The following is an 18508-nucleotide window of genomic DNA, read 5'->3' on the forward strand; positions in this document are numbered from 1 at the left end:
GTAGGTTCCTCTTGGTCTGGAGAAATAGAGAGATATCACATGAAGGTGTTTAATATTAACTGGGCTAGGGCAGGTGTGAAAGGTTTGATTGTGTGCCCCTCTCTGTTCATATATAAACATCACCTCCAAAGTCACAATAATGTGGCTAAAGCCTTGCATAGGCTGGAGCAGGTGAAAGTCCTCCTGGAGGGAGCTGCATCGATGATCATTTTTGTCAATAAAGATAGATTTCTGTGCGGCATCAGGGGTGTAAGGCATGAACCCAGACCTTCCCATGCTCGATGATGTGCAGGTGCAAAACAAAGGCCTCATTGAAAGTGTTTGATTAATGTTTTTGGTTAAGAGAAAAGAAGGGGTGGACAGGCAGGGAGCAGAAGGAAGCATTGCAGCTCTGTTTGCACGGGGAAGCTGGCAAGTGGCTCTTGGGAGGATGCTGGGGTTTGCTTTCCAGGATGGATGTGATGGGAGCTCCTCCAGCAAAATCCACGGTGATGCAAGCAAGGTCTGGCCTTCATACTCATCCTCTCCAACTCTTGGGGCCAGATGCTATCAGAATAATTTCTGGTAAAGCTCCTCACGAGGGCAGGAAAATCTTGCTTACACAATGACAAATACATTTCTTTCGTTGCTGTTTCAGTCACCTTTGTTCGGTAAATGAACCACATCTAGGATCTAGAAAATGCTGTTAAACACAGTCATTTTGACTGATTTAGTTCAGAGATGGCTTTACCTATGTGCCCTGAAGTTCTCACAATGTATCCAAACACAGTCCGGCAGTAGGTGGATAGCTATTCCCACCTACAGCTAAATGCGCATTTCAAAAAAGGAATTGCAGGCTTGAAATTGGCTCGGTTGCCACCAATTATATATTCAGGACTGGATTTTCCTCCCTTAAACTACCTTCATTCAGGGAATCACCAGATAGTGGGGAGGATGCTGGTTTAATGGCTTTTAAAAATGGAGGAAAAGGATCCTTGGTGGTGCCGAGATGTCCCCTTCCAGGAGCAAAGGGCTTCAATATGATCTTAATTCATCTCTTTTCATATATGATGTGGTGTGTAACCATCTCAGAGTGGTCTGGCTGCGTCTTCCTGGCCCTTGAGCACTGCGGGCAGAGTTGCAGGACCAAAGACCTGTCCCATCTGTATATTCATCATCTGTGTGATGCTGGTTTGTGTGGCTAGAGGGGAGGAAAAGAGATGGAAGCTGGTACCAAGAGGATGCACGGATGGGTCTTGGGAATGCCGTGCATTTCATCCCAGCGATGAGTGCTGCTGGCTGGGTCGGCGTCCTCAGTCACTTTGGTTTTCTGTCCACCTTCCTCCTTCAAACATCTTCATGTGGACACCAGATGTACGCTTTCTGCTAACAACATGTAGCTGGCGTCAACAGGCGCGTGTTTCGTGAGCGAGGCCATGTGCAGCCTGTAGGTGGATGGGGAGTGAGATGTCTGGTCTAACTCCCCACCCCTCAGCCGAGCTGGAAGGGGAGCCACTAGTCGAGAATTATATCCAGTATTTATTGTACTGCTTCACTAACTGAACGCAGCCATGAATGTCTCCAGCACTCGTAGGCCTTTGGTAATGGAGGCCGATGTGTGAGGCGGTATGGGATGTTGTACCAAGGCATGCCTTTTTTTAATTCCTCTGTAGCAGACCTGTATTTGTCCTGTGCTTCGTACTAAGAGCGGGAGCTGAGGCTTATAGATGGATTCGTTACTTCCAATTGTGCATTTAATGTGGGAAAAAATGCAAAGAAATGAAAGGTCAAAAGCTTGGGATACAGGACTGAAACTTGCCACCAGCTCAGCTTTGTGGCAATGGCTGTCCTTCTCAATTAAGATGTCTGTGCAAGATCATGCACCACTTCCCACCTCACCTGCATCCAGGAGGCTGTGGATAGACTGCTCAGACCCGTGTTTCTCCAACCAAGCCTTTTGAAGGGCTGTGGCACTTGCCCAGGAGCTGTTTGCGTAAGACATTGCTATCAGGGCTTCAGATGGAAAGGAGGGCACAGGATGCTCTTCATCCTGAGAAACCCCGATGGAGACAGACATCCCACCTTGCCATTGGGCCACCATCACCACAAAGATTCCTTCTGGCTCCTCCAGATCTTCTCATCTTTCGACAACCACCTTCTCCCCCTCCTCCATCCTTTTGTTGCCTCTTTGCCCATCTGAAGGCAATCAATGCTTCCTGCAACCCACTTGTTTGGACCTTGCTAGCTGTATCCTTACTCTCTTCTGAGTTTACAGGGTCACTTACTGGGGAAGTTCATACTTTGCTCCTGAGGAATCGACTGGGAGGATGGCGATGGAGAGGGGGATGGGGCTGTGATAGCCAAGGGCATGCCCAAGTGCTGGTTAACCCTTGCCCAGTGCTTGTTCAACTGCCTGTCCAAGGGCTGGACTGCACCTTTCAGTTATGAAAGGAGAGGGACTACCTCATGTGACTGACCTGATAAAACATCTTATGGCCTATTCTGCATTTATTTATATAAAACAGCCTATATTTAAATACCATTCTTGCAGCAGAGGAGCACCTAGTTTGCCATAAAGACATCAAATGGGGAGACTTCTGCTTCTGTTTATCACTTCCCCCAGTCATTTCTCCTAACAGCTGAAAAAATGCTCATTTGTCTTCTCAATTGACTTTGCTGTTGACTTCCAGCCACTCTGTCTATGTGGAGATGTGCTCAGGGCTAATTTTATACTGATGACACGCCACAAAGTATTTTATTCTGATGGTGGGGAAAGGATGCAGGGTGCTGACTGTAATTCTCTCTTCCAGACTGTGCCAGGATAAAATCCGTCCTTTGCTTTTGGATGGGTTTTTTTCATGACTGGACTATCAATATGGCTATACTTTCTCCCCCCGCCGGAAGACTTCACTGCAGTGATCAGGGGAGGCTGAGGGTGGCTGGGGCCTGATTTACCTGCAGCAATAATCCATGTCAGTGACTTTCCTCTTATTTAAGTACATTCATCACATACATACATCAACCGTCCTGAAAGGGTTGCAGGGCTGCTGGTTAACCTACTACAGAGCAGGCAAACACAGCTATTGTGCAAACAGCCAAAGTGTTTCCTGATTTAGCAGACAAATATCTTCATCTCTAGTTGCTGGGTAACATTCACATACTTGCCCTCAATGATCTCTTCAGGGCTCACAAGTCCACCACCGCTCCTGCTGCAGGGACGGGTACCTTGCACGGGCTTGTTGGGGCAGACTGGTGAGCGAATAAAATGTGAAGGAGAGGTTGAAATACAGAGGATGGAACAGCAAAAGAGTTCTGCAAGTTCTCCCTGTAAATGTTATTATGGTAAAATAATTGTGCCTAAGGGGATGCTTTGCAATCAACACCCTCCTTACACTTATTACAGGCACAAAGGCCTGGGAGAAAGAGTTAGGAAAAAGCACCTTAATGAAAGTATTTGCAGCACAAACACAGGAAAGCGCAGATCTCCCTCCTGTTTGCCCTGCATTCCCTGAGTGTTTGCATGGGCAAAACAATAGCGTGTCCCTTACCATGCTTCCTTCCCCTCCCCAAGGCTGGTCAGATTCTGCTGGCTCTGGGGCAGCCGCGATGGGGATTTGCCTCCCGCTGGCTCCGCTGCCAGGCACGGGCAGGCAGGCAGACAGACAGACCTACACGTCTTGGCTCGCTTCCCGCCGGACGGCCTCTAGATAAATTTGGCCTTGCTTTTTTCATGCTTCATTTTCTTCTCCTGCAAAATGGAGACAGTATGGCAAATCTCCGAGCCTTGCTCAGTGCCCTCCATCCAGATGTGGCATCGTCAATTAATTGGATGTTTGTTCCTTGCTCTTCCCCATAAAGCCAGCCATGGAGGAATCCGCTGTGCTTTCACCGTACCCTGTCTTGTTTCCCAAACCTTGCTGTTGCTACCCTGCCACCCCTCAGCACAGCAGCAAAAGCTAAAAAGCAACATCCTAAGTGTTCTGGCATATCGGGGAGGAGCAAGGTACCCTGTGACACTAAAAAAGATCCACGGCTGGGTCACCAGAAGGGCTCAGGCAAGTGTTTCTCCAGCAAAGACTTCCCTCCTGTGAGCCTGGAAAGGGGAAGAGGGTTTTTTCTCTACTTACGGAGGGGATGAATTCCGTGGAGGAGGGTGATGCTGCAGTTGAGACACTTTACCCCCTTCCCTTCATTCCCACTCCCGCAGGAAACTGCAGCATCTCCTTCACCCAAAATACCAAAGTGCCGCCTCCTCTAAGACTCTGCACGTGATGCCCTTCTGCATCGCCAGATCCCCAGTCTCGTATTTCCCTGCCAGAAAAGAAAAATTTCCCTTCTGGACCGATTTTTCCTTCCCATAAGCGTATAATGAAACGCTTTCAGGATGTGGTGTGAAATCTGCCTACGCCTGAAACTCACCCCTGGTTTAAAGCATCAGCGCTGAGACGGGTCCTAATGGAGCAGCTTAAATAAAAAGTGACTGCACACAGGAGTTCAAAGGATTTTAATGAGGGTGTTGTAGGTGCATCATTTTGAAATGAATGTGGCTGGGGACATATGGTGAGGAATGGGCACAGCAGAAATCCTAGCTGTGCCGAAGGGAGATACTTAAAAGAGTTTTGAGCATTCAAGACTCTAAGCATGGGATAAGGAACTTTTATAAATCTGAAAACAACTTTCCCAATCCAAAATTGCATCTATTTTCCTAGAAGCTGTCTCAAAATTTGCATGAAATTTCCTTCCGTTGGCTGCTCCGTGACTTTTTTTTGACATTGCACAGCCTTTAGCAGCCAAAGTGCTGCTAGCAGCAGGGGAAGGATGGTCTTTGTGCTCTTCATTCCTCTTTTCACAGCTGCTTGGAGGTGGCTTGAAAAGGAAACCTTCCCCAGCCCTGCATCCCCGGCGGGAGCCTGTGTCCAATTCAGATGGCCGAGTCGAAGAAATATGCTGAAAATGTGCGTACTCTGATTCTTTTTGGAGGCATTTTCCTCAGCAAATGGATGCTTAAAAAGCAAATTGCTGGCTGACGTTAGGAGCAGCTGCAGTGTTTCTGGAACCTCACAAGTTAGAAGAGTATTTTCTCCCGGTGCCAGAAGAAAATATTTTTCCCTTTATCTTACAAATGGCTGAACTCTTTCTGCTGAAATTAAAAGGAGACCATCCCTAGGCAGACACCCAAGCATGTAAAATGTCATCCCCACTGTTTAAAGTCTGGCAAAGTCACAAGGATCTACAGTCACGACTTTATATGCCTCGAAATACCTGCATCTGCCCTGTACCCTGCTGCACAGCCACCCGCGAGCCTGCAGGAAAACACAGCCTAAAGCTGTGGACCCAGCAACCAGGCAGCAAATAAAATGCTCCCACAGGATATATTTTCATCAGGATTTAAAATAATCACAGCTCTAAGGGACTTCTGATTTTGAAATGCCTGCCGTCAGCAGTACTGTAAGGAACGGTGTTTGGCAAACAGCTACCAGGACCGCTGCCCGTAACGCTGCCTGTAACGCAGCCCATATCTCTTCTGCTGGGGCTGAGGCTCGTCACTTTGGATCAGACTTTATATTCTGATTTTTTGCCTCCAGTCTTTTCCTGCAGGCAAGGTTTCCCTGCTAGTGGGTGCAGCTTCTTGGTTTATTTCTGCACTCCTTAGGAAAAGAGACAGTTGCTAGTGAGCCATAGGTGTTGTTTGTCTCGGTAAAGATGAGCCTGGCATCTGTCTCACACTTGCTTGTTATTTTGACAGCAGATCTCCTCCTTTTGCACCATTTGGACCGTGCACTCCTCCGGAGCTGGCTCTGAGCGTGGGCCAACATGGTGGAAAATGGCCAATTTGCAGAAAGAAAGAGATCCGTTGCTCTCAGGTGAGTATTTTGCCACCCTGCATCAAGAAAGGCAGGAAGTTGACAGCAAAGATACAGTTCAGTTTTTGTCCACGGTGCCGGGCAGCCCTGGACATCCTTCTCGCCCTGATTCACCCACACTGTTGAAGTGTGTAGAAAACAAGTTCTGAGCACGGTGTAGACACATCAGCGCTCATCCTTTCCCCAAACTGGTACAACTTGAGGATGCTACTCCAGGATGGCCATAGTGTGTAGGTCAGGTCCAGGGAACCCGTCCATGGTGCACCTACATGCTTGGGAGATGGGGATCTAATATAAGACCAAGTGCAAGTGATGAAAATGGAGAGAAAAATAAATGGTGGGTGAGTTGGGAAGGGCACATTTACAGGAGCAGGAGTAATCTGTCCCTGATGCTTTTCACCCTCCTCTGTCCTCTCACACGAGAACACCCTGCTGCGCAAAGCATCCCTCCTAGCAGGCTTTGAGACATGATTGCCTTCGATATAAATACCAAGAAACCGAAATATGAATGATGTATTTTCCCTTGTGACTCCACTCCTGGCTGCCAAGCAGGGATTTACTGGTGCCCAGTTAACAGCAGCCCGGGGTGCACAGGGCCATGCGTTTGCTCTAACTTGCAGAGGTTTTCCAGGCTGGCTTTGTATTTTAGCTACACTCTGTGTGTGTGTACGTACATGTTGCTCCCCGGGCTGGACAATTTCCAGACATCCCAGTTCACGGGAGGAAGATGAAGGTGATGTGTGGCGATGATGCGTGATGAAGCTGAGGGGTCGCTGCCCTTTTTGGGGCTCAGCCTTTCCAGACCCCACAGTGCAGTGCCAAGCCCTGCCTCCCCAGCAGAGCCCAGGTTTGGGGCAGCACCGGGAGGGGGGGCATGTATTTTCCCTTGGCAGGGGTGCCCCAACCTTCCTATTAGCAGGGGACCCCCCAAACCAGACCCCATGGGGCACCCCACGGCGGGGGGTGTTGCTGCCAGTCGGGTGCATCTCCGCAGGGACACACCGCCCCTCCAAAAAAACCCCACCAACCAACCAACCCAACAAAACCCAAACGCAGAGGGGCTCCAAGCCTTCGGGTGCAGCCTGCCTCCTGCCTCCTCTTCCTCCCGCCGCCGCCGCCGCTGCCCGGGGCGGAGCCGCCCGCCCCAGCCCCCGCCCCTCTCCCGGGAGCGGGCGGCGGAGCCGAGCCGAGCCGAGCCGGGCTGCGGGGACGGGGACGGGGACAGGGTGGTGGCACCTCCGTCTTCCCTCCCGGCCCTTCGGGGTGCCCCCATCCAACCCTCTGCCAGGGGACGGCGGCAGCGGGGAGCATCGCTCGGCGGGGCAGCGGTCCCCCTCCCTCGGGACTTGGCGACCTGGAGGATTTCCCAGAGGCAGCAGGTAAAGGGTTGGACTGGTTGGACTGGAAGGAGCGGGTGGCCTTTTGCACCCCCCTCCCGTCCCTGCCTGCCCGGCGAGGGGGGTGCCGGGTGCCCCGGAGGAGGGGGGAGATGCTGAGCCGTGGGGGTGGGGGGGTGTGTCGGGTGTGTGACAGATACGCCGGGTTTGACCCCCAAAGGGTGACTGTTGTCTAGAAAGGTGTTTCCCCCAGAAGGTGTTTCTGTGCCCTCCGTTCCCCCCCAAAACAGTGTGTGCCCCCCCATGGGTGGCTCACCTGGAGCATCCCAAGCAAAGCTGGGATGTGATGGGGTACTACCCTGTGGTGGGGGCCATGGGTGGGCACCCAAGTGGGAAGAGGTCCCACCATAACCTCCGGGGTCTCCAGGACACCCCCCCGCCGGCAGTTGGCAGGGTGTGGATCTGGTCACCCCCTTTTCTCCTTTAGGCCCTACTGGTTTTACAGGTAACGCTTCATTTTTATACACCACTCTCCGAATAATGACATCTGCAGTGTCCCACTCCCCCGGGGTTGTCCGACACCATAAAATCCTGAGGCAGCAAAATCCCAAGAGGGATTTATTGCCGCTAGCTCGGCTGGAGGAGTACCCTGCACCCGGCCAGCACCCAAACTCTCCTAGCACCCTCTGAGAATGCAATAGCGATACCCTGTATGGCTCCTGTTAAGGACCCTGAGAAAGATTGAACGTGGAGGGTATTATTTTGTCTTGATGCTTGGCAAAGAAATTGCTTGAAAAAAGGAGTAATTCAGGGAAAAAGTGGGAAAAATTTAATCTCATGGCTGTTTTATTGAAGCTCCCTCCCAAGTCCCGTATATTCACCGCCTAGAAAACTGGGCATTGAGGACTTGCAGTGGAAATGTGAGCCTTCCTCTGGAAAAGGTCTGTTGTAGCAATTCCTGATGTTGAAGCTGTGAAATTTCACCCCTGGCAAGATGGAAATGGGGATTCTTCAGCCAGAAAAAACCTGGCTTTGTCAAACTGGCCGTGCTTTGGGGTTTCAGGGGTGGGTCTGTACAGCCACTATTATTACTTGTAATCGTGTTGGCTTAAGGGTTATTTTGGGGCTGGAAAGGGATTACGGATAGATGATCGGAAAGTTGTGACCACACTGCATGTGAAATTAAAAAAAAAAAAAAAAAAAGGTTCTTTTTGCTGGGTCTTTGTCCCTGTACGAGGGAAAACGAGTGCTCGCTCAGTACGCCCGTACAGGTTTTTCTCCGTTAGAAAGTTACGCCATGCATGAGGAACGTTAAAGCCGACTACGCCGTTCGGATGCTGTATTCTCCTCAGGGTGCTACCAGCTGCCAGGAAATTTAGACTGTTGCTTATTAGTGAGCAAAAGTTAGACCAGTGTTTGTTTTTAAAGAGCTTTTTTGGGTTTGGATCACACAAGGATGCAGGATAAATGCCTTGTACCTTCTTTCCTTCTTATAAATTGCTAGCTTGCACTTGGCAGGTGTGGCTGGGGAAAAGCTGAAGTAAATGGATTTCCTGCCTTGCATTTTGTCTGGCATGTCATCAGATTGCTATGGAAAGCGGCCCATTAATGCATTATACAGCCTTTACCCACCTGAGCAGTGATGCATCCTGAATCCTTAAAGCCTGCTATTTTAACATGTTTACCTCTGTCAAGACTTGAAGCGTCTTCACGCCGATATCCCAGCAATATTTAGTTGCGGAATATTTCTCTCTGATATAGAAGGTGCTTCTTCAATGGCAAATACAAGCTCTGCTTCGAGGCAGAGTTAATTTTAGAGTGGGTGTCTCTGTCAAGCTGTACTTTTTCTATTAAATAAGCATGTTCTGCACGTTATGCTCTTCCCTGCAATGAATTCTGTAGAAGGTGAAGCATGACTGATGTTTGTCTTGTGTGTTGACAGCGAGCAGCACAAAGAAAATGAGTTCTGGTTAGATCAATTTATTTGGTGTTGGGTTGTAGATTCATAAACTGCTGCCTTGGAATTAATGATAAAGGTTTTAGATTTTGCAAGGCAACAAATTGCTTTGATGAACCAGGAAGATTATAATGAGATACTGAACCAGCTGCAAGGGCTGGGGACCGTTTGTTGTACTTTTATCCATAAACTGCCATGTGTTTGTTTGATCTCAAGTAGCTGCATTAAAATTGCCATGGTGTTTCACACTGCTCAATGCCAAAATCAGTATATTTAGGTGGTTTTGGTGTGTTTTTTTGTTTTTGTTTTTTGTTTTATATGGGTTACAGTAACTCACGGTTGCAAATGATGTTGTAGGTTGAGGTCAGGATGCACTGGTAGCAGGTGGCTCATTCACCTTGTTGTTTGCTTGGAGGCACTTTGATGCTCACAGGTGGTGGAAGTTAGATCTCAGTCCCCTTTTAACTGACACACCTATGGGCAATGTTGTCCTTTCACTTGCTTTGTAAGCCCTAACAAGGGTAAAGATGAAAGGGTATGGTTGCACCTTTGAAACACTTGTGGCATTGCTGCCCTACAGCCACAGGCTGGTGTGTGAGGGTGTGGTTATCGCTGACATTGAGTGCTGGGGTTGGATGTGGATGGGCACTTGGGGCTCCTTCTAAGAGCAGCTTTTCTACAAACACAGGGCGTAGAAATATGCTTTCCCTGGAGGCTGTGATGCTGGTTTGAAACTCCTTTTTCTTGAGAAGCTGTAGCCAGAGGGGCCATGCTCCTGTCCAAAAGCCTTTTAGTGAGATGCTTTGCACCTTCTTGCTGATACTGAGATGAAGTGATGGGACCCACCTGGTGCAGCCACTTGGCTGTGGCCATAAAAAGGCTTCGTTAGGTTGCAGTAGCTGATAATTACATTTCAAGGGGACCACATGGTGGTAGTTCACTCTCGTGCAGAAAAAGCAAGCGCTGCTGGTGTGAGGAGGCTGTAGCTGCTCTCGGCTTTGTTGGTGTTAACTGTGGTTGTTGTGGGGTGAGTGGTGTCTCAGCTTTTCTCCTTGTAGTAGGGCATTTGCTCAGGGCTGCTGCTCTTCTAAAATCGTACTGATGAGCTGGGTGTGAAGCTGAGCAGTTCCTTCTGCTCAGGAGAGGGCAGTGTCACACCAACGCGCTTTTCCTTGCCCATGCTGAAATAGCTGTGGAGATGACAACTTTTGCCCATCCAGGGATTCAGGAGGGTCTTGGCAGGGGGCAATATCCAGTGTGGGTGTGGGACCCAGGCACCTAATTCTGCTGCCCTTCTTCCTCAAGCAAAATGTTCCCCTTCTAGCTGTGCTCTCTGGTGGCTTTCCCATGTCTGAATATGCTGCTGGTGTTTAACAGACCTTTGTAAGAATATCCTAAGCGTGATGCTGGGAAAAGGGATTTAAAAGACTGTTTATAGCAGTTGCTTTTGCCTGCTAGCCTCTCTATAAACAGTGATTAGATACAGCTACTTTGATGCATGTCTTGACTTTCAAAAAAAAAAAAAATGCAAACCCTTGTGCAGTGGTGTCTGGCACTGCTGCTTTTTCCTCTTTTGCTGTCCACTGTGTTCTCCTCACTTCCTTCAAAAATACCCACAGATACTGGCAGGGCAACTGCCTGAACATTTGGTTAAATAGTCTGTCATTGCTCAATAACCTGAAAAAAGGGCCTTGTTTTTATATGTAATTAAATATTTGTATAAAATTTCTGCCAAGGAGTGGTTTCAAGGTACAGAGTGTTCCCCTGAAGGGTATTAAAACAAGGACCTTCTTGGGTGGCAACTGGAAATTTTTCTGTGATCATGCCTATCTCGACACATCGTGTGTTTTCACATGCTGAATCTATTACACGTTGTGACTGAGATCTGTCTCTTTTGCCTGCCTGGTCTTTGGGCAGGATCAACTTTATGAAAAATGTTTCTTTTGTGAATATATTTTTGCACCGGTGGATTTTTTTTGGGAGGGGATTGTGGCTCTTGATCCATGTAGTGCTAAAGTGAGCTGGTGTTTTTGGTTTTGGTTTTTTTTTCTGCTGGTTGAAGGGTGGGATGGGGATAGGAGGGAGGCAGATGGCACCTTTCCTGGGGTGATGTGCAAATCTGGGCACCAGCTCAGTCACCGGGCCCACATGTCTGTGCAGTCCTGCTGGTGGCTAATCCCTTCCTTGGAAATAGCTCTTACTGGTTTTAATGTAATTCCTTAGTCATAACAAAACTGAATCCTCCTGCTCTCTAACCACTGTTGTCTGTGTCGCTGACTGCTCGGGAGCCAGGCTTTGCCTGGTGCTTGGGGTCCGGGCTGCTGGATCCCAGAGGGCTTGGAGGTGATGGACTGTGAGCTTATGCTGCTCTTGTCTGGAAATGCTCAAAATAATCTGTTTCACTTTCAGATTTACCGTGTGGCACTGTGCGAAAGCAGCTTGTATCTTACACTTTTCCCCTTAAAGCAAGCTTGCCTTTTATTTATTTCTTATAATCCTGCAATTTCTCTTAAAACTCTGCTGTAACTTGTAAAATCTCTTTATAAATGTCTGGTCCCTGCATTTTGCTTACCTCCCTCCTCCTTGGCGAGCTGAAATGAAACTTCTCCCTCCCCCAGCCTGAGGTTAGATGCACAGTGCAGAAATATTCCGGTTGCCTGCTGTTTTTAGCTGCACCAATTTTCAGGCTCACACTTGCACAGGTAGCTCAGGAAGCATCTTGCATTGGCCTTAAATAGCACAAGGTGAAGACCAGAGTTTTCTTTAATAGGTATTTTGGGTGTAGCATTTAAAAAGATGTAGCGGACTGGCTGTACCCTTCGATGTCCAAGCATTCTTCTGAGCCATTCTAATAGATTATATCTTGGGCCACTTATTTGATGAATCTCTTGAGTTGACAGTCACCTAATCATAAAGCAAATTGCCTGAGTCTAAAACCAAATCAGTGGTCTGATTGCCTACTGCAGAACTGCAGCAAAACAAATGTATTAAATTTTCAGATTGCAGATGGCTACAGCCCCATGGCTAGCAGTTGGGACTTGGTACCTGAAGGTTGTGGGGTGGCAGGGTGATGTTCTGGGGGCTCCACGGGGTAGTCAGGAAGTAGGTCTAATCCTGGGGCAGGTCACTTAACAGCTTGGAGAGGATTTGGAGCTTGTGTCTAGACTTGCTGTCCTACTAAATTCTCTAGGACCTTGCCAGGAGGAGGGCAGAAACCTGGTGTTAAGGGGCAGGCTTGGCCTTTCCAAGGTGTCTCTTGTGGGTGACTCCATCTGAAACCCATGTGCCGACTGCAGGGCTGTTTTCTGAGCAAAACCTTGGAGAGTGGTGGTAAAGCTGGGATGTATTCAGGGCTATGCCTCAAGTTCCCTTGCTGTGCCCAGCCCTTCTCCATCACGCTGCCAAGGGGCAAGATGGGGCTGGGGGCTTCCCAGATCAAGTTAAGTGGAGGTGCTCCTGGTGCCCAGACCTGGTCTCTGAAAGGGACGGGGAGGGCCTGGGCTTGTTTACAGCGATCTACCACAGTGGTGAGGTCACCCTGTGATATTTGGGTGGATTTTTTTTGTGTGTGTTTTTTGGGTTTGGTTGGGGTTTTTTTGCCAAGAGGTAATTAATGCTTTCCTTGGGATTAAAATGTTTCCTTTGTGTCTCAGCTGTTAATGTAGTTAAGGAGTCATCCAACCCTTTGACCTTTGAGACAAAAAAGGCTTTTTTTGAGAAGAAGAGTAAAACCAGTGTGTCTTTCTTGCCCCACTACTTTCTTGTATGAAGAAGCCCCATAAAGAAGTTTCCTGAGGCTGTCAAGTAGGTGATGTGTTGTAGGCAGTCGCCTGTTCCAGCAGTGATTGTTTGCGGGTCTTGTGGGAATCTCGGTGCCAATCTACCTACTAATTATTTATGTCTCTTGTCTATGAGACCTTAAACTATCAAACCTATTGCTGTTTGATACCCAGCAAACAGGCAGCACTCGTGTCCTGCTCTGGGTGTCCAGGCAGAAATCCAGCTGCCTGATTTGCTCCATTTCTCTCCAGCTTTTTGGGCTGTGATTTCCCCATCCCTGGCCGAGAACTGACTGTTTGAGCTTAAGAGATCTGTGCTATAGTAATGGCTGAACAGTCCTTGTAACCTGTGGATGGTTTTGAGCTTGTTGGGGGCCCTGGAAACTGTCAGGCCAAGAGGTAAGGCAAGACCTATGGCTTCTCAAAATGTTATTTTTAGATGCATTCCTGTTCATATGCAAATTATGTTTATCGTAAAGGATTGCTCTGCACTTAGTACACTGAACTTCTAAGCCCCACTTTCCAGCTTTTACAAGGAAATCAAAATGCCTGCCAAAACCAGATGTATTATGCTCACAGGCTCAGTCCTATGAGCTCCTGAGCCACTTATAATGTTGCATTTGATGCTCTGTAAATATATAATGGTGGGTGGCTCTAATTTTAGGGGTGGTTTACCCCCCCTGCTTGGGCTTTGGCATTAGCTTCAGAAGTTGCTGGTGTCTGACAGCCTGCAAGCTTTGTGCAGTTGTGCTTGTCTTCTCCTCTGTTTCTGCTCCTGCCCAAAATCTGGAGGCAGAATCAGTGTTAGAAATGAAGCAGCTAAACTCATATTTAGCACTGAGTTAATCACTGAAATGCAGAGTGCTTGCGGTCCTCATTAAAAGCCTAAATTAAAGTGCAAGGTTGACAGCTCGGCTGGAGATACTTTCCCTTATCACAAGTATTTCCTAATCTGTCTCCTTTGCATCAGGGTGGCTTTTTTTGTTTGGATCTCTTGCTCTTGGAGAGGTGTATGTTAAAGGAATGCAGTGTACTTGTGGGTAAGACAGCTGTATATGCTAAAATGTTAATGTGGTGGGAATAAGCATGCTCTGGTGTCCCTTATGCTGGCAGGCAAGCATTTGTGCCTCGCAAGGTCACACCGCTGCATAGATGCGTGTTCCCGAAACGCAAACAGTGCAGGTTCTCCTTATACAGTTTTGCTTTGCAAAGAAAAATAAAGCTGCTTGTTGGATTATAGCAATAAAGCTGTTGTCCCTGAAAGCATGGGCAGGAGCGGTGCGGCTGAAGGCCAACATCTGAAGAAATGTCCTTCCTTGCGTTTGTACCCAGGCAAGTGTCAGGCCTGCAGTGTGCTGTGGTTTCTGCTCTGGTCCTGAGCTTGCATGGGGTGTGAGGAGTAACGTGGGCAACAAGGAGCTCAAAATTTGCTCTGTGGTTTGCTAGACCCCTTGAGCTGGAAGGGACTCTCTTGGGTGCAAGGGGGTCTTTGTACCTTTTGTGCAACCCAGTCCTGAGAAGCCTCTGGGGAGGGTGGGCATCTCTCCTGCTGTCACAGGAGCTGTGGTGGAGGCAGTAACCTGTTCAGCTTCCTCAATGTTGTCAATGGGACCGGCACATATAATTTGGAGCCTTTAAAAATAAAAAACAGTCCACCCAGTGCACCTTGCATTTGATGACAAGGATTTAGCATCTACCAACCTTTTTCATCTGCTTCATTTAAGGCTAAAGTCTTCAACTGAAGCAAGCTGGAAGCTGTGAGCATTGTCTGAAGGGAGATGGATGTATCACAGCTCCGTTAACCTGATGTAGTTTGGAAAATTGCTCTCCCAGTGGAAGGATGAGAGTGTTAGGGAGGAGGTGGGGGGTGTTGCCAGCGGGGATGTAACCAGTACGGGGAACCTGGGTGCAATGCTATCCTTGCAGTACCCCAGAGTCTTGTGAAGCCATCATGCCTGCTGGCACCTGTGAGGTTTGGGCCCATGCTTGGTACCCGCTTGGAGAGCGGCACAGACCAGTATCTTTCTCTGGGCAGTGAAGAAGACCACAAAGAAGCTGTTTAATAGTCTTTTTTTTTTTTTTTTTTTAAAGGCATAAAAAACATGGCAGGAACTCACACAACCACTCGCCATAGCTCGATGGGTACTGGTGAGTGATCCCATGTGGACTAATGAAGTAGATGGGAGACCCCAGCACAGGGCAGAACACCCTGCCAGACACTGGGGGAAGTGGGAGGCTTTTACTGTGTTGGTTTTGGGGGGTGGTTTTTTTTGTTGTTGTTGTTGGGTTTTGGTTTTTTGGGTTGGTTTTTTTCCTCTCCAGGGGAGATTAAAATAAATGGCCTCTGGCTAGGAGTTGTCAGAGCTCTTGGGGAAATATGTGTACGTAGAGCAAATCTGAATGTACCTATTTGTCTTCTCCAAAAAGAAAGACAGGGTGCAAGCTGTGGATCTCAAATGCAAGGGTTTCCAGCCTTCAAAACCTGCTCTGTTGTGCTGCTCCTCTGCTGGGTCTGTTGTGCAATTCTAGCTCCACCAAATGTTGCTGCTGGCTGGGAATGCTGTTTGTTAGGGCTCACCTTTGTGGAGGTGTTGCAAACAGCTTGCCTGCTGCAGTCCATCTGCCAGACTGGGAAAGCTTTGGTGCACACTGATCTTGAACCATGCTTGGCTGAATACCAACATACTGGGAAGCCTTAATGATGCTGGTGACCTGCCTCAGTGTCACCTGGAGCAGCGGGGTGAGAAATGCCTTGGCTGGTGGATGGGCCCTTCTGGTCGAGGGTGAGAGGTGTGGTGAGAGAGGTTGCCTGGTTAATAGCAAGGCTGGATTTGAGCGGGTGCCTGAAGGCAAAGGTTCCTGCTGGGCTGAAAACCCTTTGTGGTTGTCATCTTGATGTGCTCGATACCACTGTATTACAGTGGGAATGTCATGAGTTAGCAGGGATGAAGCCTGTGAGTTTATTGGGAAGCTGTAACCTGATGTCCAGACTTTCTTAGAGGTGTCCTGTTGTGAACAGCTATAGATCCACTTCTAAGAGCAGAATAAGCTTAAACAGGGAGGGTGGGGGGAGGCTCTCTGTATTTCTAAAAGTGTCAGCTTGTAATGTTAAAACCCTCCTGTTGTGAGAGTCCTTAAATCTAAGCTTCTGGGGTAATGGTTGGGTTGTACTGAGTGCTGTATTGGACCCGTGAGACAATCACTGTTGCTTTCTTGGCTTCTTCCCCCCAGCTCATGGTAAACACTGGCTTTTTCCCTATTTTCTTGAACTTTGTAGCTCAGCTGCATGTTCCCTGGGGGGACATATCTGGGCCACTGGCTTAAGGTCTGGAGTCCGCTCCGCTCCTCTCCTTGAGCAATTTGTGGGCTGGATGTAGGGCTGTTCTCGCTGGGGGCTATGGAGCTTTCGAGGGTATGTGAGGTGAGGAGCAGGGAGCCCCCGAGGTCATGAGCTTGGGCAGAGTCAAAAGATGACATGTCCACTCGTATTTCTGCACCTTCTCTTCCCAGGCATTACGTGCTTCTCTATCTCTGCTGATATTTGCAGTAGCGATAAGAAAGGCTCTGTAACAAGTGTGCTCTGTGGCAGATAAAACTTACTGTGCGCAAGAGCTGTTCCAGCTGAGAGCTTATCAGCACTATTAAAACCTTAATGGTCAGCAAGGCTTGAGAGATGTGGGTGTTTCGGGTCTTCTAGCAGTACAGAGACATCTAACAAAGAATTGTGCTGCTGCTCTGTAAGTCTCTCTCAAATGTGTTGTGTTTTTTTAAAAAGGAAGTAGAAAATTTGGGGATTGAGGCTTGTAAACTGGTCAAGCATGTGCCTTAAATGCAGCTGGCTGCTTACGGTATGTTTGTGCATGTAATGAGCTGACTGATGCTTAATGAAGGCGGTAGCTGGTCTCAGTGTGGACTGAATTAAATTGAGGGAGGCACTTGCTCACACCTCACCAGGCTGCTCTTTGCTTGGAGAAAGTGCTCCTGGAGCTCTTGTGCAACCATTGAATGTTTGTGCAGGGAGGACAGTTGTCCTAGCTTGGCTTGGTGCTCTTTCAGGGCACTGATCTCTGAAGGGGTGGTGAAAACGTGGGTTGAAGCTGGTAAAGGGTGCAGTGGTGTAGACCTGGGCCAGGAATCACCTGGCTCCCACCTTGATTTGGAAGCACACAATTCCCAGGAGCTCCCATGTGTTGCTTGAATGTGCTGAGATGAGTGTGTGGGGAATGAGTGTGGGCATGTGTTGTCCCCCTCAAATCTGGGCACCTGGCTCCATGCTTATGCAGACATCTCCATCCTCATGGGATCCGCAACTTGCAGTGTCCTCCAGAGGATAGGTGCCCACAGCTTCTCTCTAAAAATGGGAATAGTGTTTATTTTCTTGTGCTAAGCTCAGAGAGGCATATGGTGATACCTGCTTTATGGGAGAATGGTGTGATCAGAACAGCTGTGTAGAAATTTCCTTTTCCTTTTGGCATGAAGAAATGAAAATGTTCATCTCCAGCCTCTGTAAAAACTCCTTCCCCAGGAGGGATGGAGCCTGGAGGTTTAAACCAGACAGCCAAGAACAAGTCAAGGCCCTGAAAAGGGAACCTGATTCTTTGAATGCTCCTACTAGGAAGTAGAGCCAGGGTGGGAAGGCACTTTCCTTGTTTGTTTCCTTGTTGTTCATGACTCCTGCCAGCAATGCCACAGATGTACAGAAAGTCATGGGAGGGTCAAACGTGAGGTTCACCTGCTGTTGGTCATGGCAGGAAGGTCACTCTTAGGCTGCCGTCCTGTTGCATGAGTGTTCCTTTTGTTGTGAACACAAGACAAATGAGTCCTCATTGTTGTCACGTGTTAGGCTGTCCCAGGCCCTACTCTTGAAGGCTTTATTTTTATCCCAGTTTTAGAATAACTTTATTTGCTTTGCTGTTGTGCTGACGTGCTGGGAGGGGTTCCCTAGAAGGGCATGAAGAAGGCTGGTTTGAACCAACTGGTGGCATGGCAGGAGATGGAGGAGGGAAGGAGCAGGGACTTGGCAAGAGTGATGCTTGCTGTAGTGTGCCGGCAGAAATCCGCCTGCCCTCTGCAGGGTGTAGGCTGGCTGGGCCGGGGAACATCAGCCCTGGCTGTGCTGCAGATAGTCTGAGCTGCTGGAAGAGATGGCTTTTGACAAAAGCGGGAGCAAATGCTTGTTGTCGTTATGTGCTGCTGCGCACAAGGTCAGTGTGACCGTCTGGTTCCCAAATTGGGCAGTCGGGTTCACTTTTTCAATGAACAATTGCTTCTGCTCAGCCGTGTAATCAGCTAATAGGATTTAACACAGCATCCAGTGTTTCTAACTTGGCTTTGTGATAGCAACCTAATCCAAAAAAGCCAGAGTTAAAGTAAGTGGAAACTTGAGTTCCTGGGGCTATCCAGTTCCAGTACCTCACGGAGCAAAGCCATCTGATTGCTTCCAGAATTGATGTACTAATCATTATATCTGAATTGACTCAAAATGTCATAAAGCTGGGGACAAATTGCATCTGTTGTTACTTACTACAGCTCAAACATCCCATGCTTAAGGCAGTGTCTCCTGTGAAATTTCACTTGTTCGCAATCAGAAAA

The 18508-nt window shown here is 48.4% G+C and overlaps 1 protein-coding gene across 5 annotated transcripts in view; it reads left to right on the forward strand.

Annotated features, from left to right (window-relative positions):
• The window catches only part of GDPD5 (glycerophosphodiester phosphodiesterase domain containing 5), a 210359-nt gene that overhangs the window by 28790 nt on the left and 163061 nt on the right, over nt 1-18508 (forward strand). The window contains exons 6-7 of one of the 5 annotated variants that reach the window (XM_056328392.1): nt 4832-4934; nt 5729-5843. The gene's annotated coding sequence lies outside the window, so the exon portion shown is untranslated. Of the gene's footprint in view, nt 1-4831; nt 4935-5728; nt 5844-7008; nt 7223-15007; nt 15065-16513; nt 16654-18508 lie in introns of those variants that run through there. The other 4 variants (XM_056328394.1, XM_056328390.1, XM_056328395.1 and 1 more) reach the window with 4 other exon arrangements.

Source organism: Falco biarmicus, chromosome 2 (genome assembly GCF_023638135.1).
Source record: "Falco biarmicus isolate bFalBia1 chromosome 2, bFalBia1.pri, whole genome shotgun sequence".
Taxonomy (NCBI): domain Eukaryota; kingdom Metazoa; phylum Chordata; class Aves; order Falconiformes; family Falconidae; genus Falco; species Falco biarmicus.